Here is a 4,484-nt window from a genome sequence, read left to right as displayed (position 1 = left end):
CCAGATTTGCCAGTTCTTGCTGTGAGATGTTACCCCACTCTTCCACCAAGGCACCTGCAAGTTCCCGGACCTTTCTGGGGGGAATGGCCCTAGCCCTCACCCTCCGATCCAACAGGTCCCAGGCGTGCTCAATGGGATTGAGATCCGGGCTCTTCGCTGGCCATTGCAGAACACTGACATTCCTGTCTTGCAGGAAATCACGCACAGAACGAGCAGTATGGCTGGTGGCATTGTCATGCTGGAGGGTCATGTCAGGATGAGTCTGCAGGAAGGGTATCACATGAGGGAGGAGGATGTCTTCTCTGTAACGCACAGCGTTGAAGTTGCCTGCAATGAAAACAAGCTCAGTCCGATGATGCTGTGACACACCGCCCCAAACCATGACGGACCCTCCACCTCCAAATCGATCCTGCTCCAGAGTACAGGCCTCGGTGTAGCGCTCATTCCTTCGACAATTAACATGCCTACCGTCTGTAAGCTGTTAGTGTCTTAACGACCGTTCCACAGTTGCATGTTCATTAATTGTTTGTGGGTCATTGACCAAGCATGGAATACAGTGTTTAAACACTTTACAATGAAGATCTATGGGGAAGATCTTTTGGATTTTTAAGAATTATTTTAAAAAGACAGGGTCCTGAAAAAGGGACGTTTCTTTTTTTGCTGAGTTAATACTTTATACTGTATAATGTATTCTCCACATGTACAACCATTCATTTTTCCCGGTGGACCTTCAGACGAGTCTTGTGAGGCCTGTGGGCATCAAAGAGCAAAACAACCGACATGTGCATGTGTGTGAGAGGCTCATCTTTCCGTAGAGGGGTCATGCTCGTTTTTTTTTATAGGCCAAACCGCGGAGCCGCAGACATCGACTCTAGAGATAACCCCTTAGAGTAAGTCTCAAAAACCTTTCTAAGTATTCGTGAGGTCCACCACCAGGACCCACATGTACTTCACTGAAGCTACGTTTCATTTTCTCACTTTTGTCTTTCCTGCAAGAGTTTTGTCTTTCCTGCATCTCTTCCAAAATAAGTCTGCCATGTACTGGACTTCCTTCTAACGCTGTCTTATGTACATGTCTGTTCTTTGAAAGAGTCCAGCGGGTAGGACATGTTTCGAATTTAACATTAAAATGTGATTTGGGGTGAGGGCTTACACTGGTGTCCAAGCGCCTCTCGGTGTCAGCCACTCGTCTGTGCCTTGGCAAAATGTCAGTGTTCTCATCGATCAACATTGCAACATTGCATATTGGCCACAAATGTTTGGAAACTTGTACGCTCATTGGCTATGTACTTGAGAACTGAATGACTGTCTATCCAGAACACCAAGTCATCCAGCTTCAGCTGTAGCTCTGTACACAGCATCTTGTCCACCTTCACACTCAGTACTGCAGCAGCCAGCTCCATGTGAGGGATGGTCATCTGCTTCAGAGGTGCTACTCTGGCCTTCCCCATGACAAGAGATACATGAACATCACCCCTTTGATTCATCAGGTCTCACATAGTTTACTGTTCCATAACCTTACTCACTGGCACCTGAGAAATGGTGCAGTTGAGCTTGAGGGAGTGGGTAGAATTCCTCTACATATGTGGTGTTGGTCTTTGACTGTAACATGAAAGGTAAACGTGTCGGTCTCCACACAACACTGCACTCCCAATGCTCTTACAATGGGGAGTTTGTCTTTGTCCAATTTCAACTATTAAATCTCTTTAGCTCTATCAGCTTCTGAGTTGGAGGATAGTACAGTTCGGCTATTGCTCACCCACATGGAGAGATGGAAACCTCCTTTATGACAAGCTGTGATCTCTTTGGCAAGTTGCACTGCCTCGTCTTCAGTGGAAACTTCAGGCAGTCGTCAACATACAAATGATTTCTGATTGTGTCAACAACTTCCAGATGACAACATTCATCTGCAGTCTTCTTCAGTGCATAGCTCGCACAGCTCAGTGACGAGGCAGCTCCAAACAAATGTGATCCTCAACAGGTGAGAGGTTAGTGTCACCTACAGGCCACCATAGGAACCTCAGGAAATCAACATCATTGTGATTCCTTTACCTGGTGAAACGTTGCTTTCACGTCATACGTCATTGCTACAGGCTCCTGGCGGAATCGTGTGAGCACACCTACAAGACTGGGCCTTAAAGAATCTCTGAGTTCACTGGGGTGCCTTTGTATGTACACAGACAAAACAACTCATTGTCCCCTTTTTGGGTGATATAACCCATGATGTGGAACATACCATACTTTACCATCTGTACGTTCTAGCTGCTCTTCTGGCAATCTCTCAGCCTACCCCTTGTCAATGACATCAGAGAGGAAACCTTTCAATTCGTCATGGAAGTGTTCATTTCTCTTTCAGGTTTAGGAGGCTCTGGTCAGGTAAGGTGACGTCAACCTTCCTGAAAGGTAACCTCAGACTGTGATGGCCCTCCTGTAACTTTACAGTCATTCATTATATTCATAAACCTTTTGTCTTCCACTGACATATTGTTCTGAGTGTAGACTTCAGGTAACTCGAGGAAGTTGTCTTTCTCTAACTCGGAAACGTCCAATCCTCTGATAACATGAGTGTGCATTGACTTGCCTTTCACTTGATTCATGGTCTTTAAAACCATTTTGTCTCCTCTTCCTGTGACGCCAAGCTGTACCATCAGTCTCTCTGTGCAGAATGTGGCTGTGCTTTCTGGGTCTAGGAAGAAATCCGTCTGTATAACCTTGTTGTCTTTACTGTGTTTGACCTGTACTGGTACAATAGCAAGATGGGGGGGGGGGGGGGGGGGGTGATGACACACCACAGCAAACTGCTCCCTGTGGATTTGTGAATACACATATGAATGAGCCTCGACTTCTGGATTGTGTAGGACCTTGAATATCGCAGAACACTGAATGTGTGTGGCTATTCTCACCTGTTTTTCAATTAACAGGACAATATCTGGGAGTCTAGCACACATTGGCACTGCTCCTGTAACTCACAAGCAACTGACCTCCACCTCTCCCTGAGCTTGTTGGGTAGTTTCAGGATGATATTCTTTAAGTTGGAGGCCAGATCCATCTCGTCCATGTCTTCCATATCTACCATTGCATTACACCAACCTCTGAGGTATAACGCATAGCTCTGTAATGCCTATTAGTCTTTGGATTTAATGCTAGACATGCTAAAAGCCTTCTCCATGTATGCATTGGCAATCTTGTATTCATTCCTGAAGTTCTCCGTCAATAAGCCCTATGTGGAGCCATGTGTTGGCAGCTCCTAACTAGCTCTCGAGCCTGCCCTCTGGTGGACTGTCTTGGCTAGTTTGGGCTCTACTCTCTATACCATATTCAAATGACTGAATGAGAGACCTGTACTGTAAAATGTCACCATCATGTCTCTGGGTGGCAGAAAGGAATGATGTTGCTATTTGACTAACATAGCAGTAACATCATTCTGTCTATGGAGAATGGTGACTAGAGGGTTTTCTTCTATGTTTTCCTGTGAAATGTCCTTAGCACCGTCCTGTGAATTGGAGAGTCTTACCTGTTCTCCCGTTGGCCCTCTATGCGAGTCAGTCAGCACAGAGTGTCTGCCTGGGCCCTGTCCTGTATAAGTCTGCAAGACTTGGGTCTTGTGCAGCAGTGTGCTCTTCATGAGCTGCTGTCTGAATCACATTGTGTCCTGACTGTGCTGATTGAGCTGAAACACGGTGAGCCTGGGCTGATTGAATGTCAATGTACTCAATCAATTTGGGTCCTTCTTTGGGTACGCACACTTGGTGCATGTCTGGCAGCAGTGCTCTTCCTGCCTGTGTGAAATTCAAGGTCTGACAGCCTGCATATCTGCCATTTCCTCAAAGTAGTCATTCATGCCATCTATTGTTGTCGATTTGGCATTTCTTTCCCTACAGATGTCTAGACTATGAGCTTTGCCGAGGCAGCTGCTTTTTCAGTTTGCAGCTCAAGTCTCATTTCTTTTTCTCAGTTCCATCTTTTGTTAGTTTCATTCCGCCTCATCCTCTTGATGGTGTTTGAACTTGAGAGCAGCAGCCTTTGTTAATAATGCTGCTCTTTCAGCCGGCTGGAGGTTTGGGACACGCTGTCAGTAGCTTTAACATCCTCTTTCTCACCAGTGCAGTCATCAGGTTCTCTGGTGCTGGGGTCGCACCTGAAATCGTAATAAATGCCTTTAATATGCTCCCCCTTGGGTTCATATCAATTTAACATTTTCTTTTATTTATTTCACCCTCAGATATCATGTCGTTATAGGAATCATTCAAATACTTGAAAACATTCAACATTTCATTGAACTGGGTGGAGCATGTTTTCTTTAACAACTTAAATATTTGTATTGTCAGTCATCAGATCTGTAGCAATGTTCATTTTGCGAGGCAGATCTTCCGGTCTGGATTTGCGCATTTGGGAAACTTTCTCCACCAAGGCCTTTTCTGGGTCCGACAATAGCTTCCTTGTCGTCCCCATAAACAACGCTATCTACAGTGGTAGAATTCCCT

The sequence above is a fragment of the Salvelinus sp. IW2-2015 genome, linkage group LG6.1, assembly GCF_002910315.2.
Source record: "Salvelinus sp. IW2-2015 linkage group LG6.1, ASM291031v2, whole genome shotgun sequence".
Taxonomy (NCBI): domain Eukaryota; kingdom Metazoa; phylum Chordata; class Actinopteri; order Salmoniformes; family Salmonidae; genus Salvelinus; species Salvelinus sp. IW2-2015.
Note: the sequence above shows the minus strand (reverse complement) of the source record.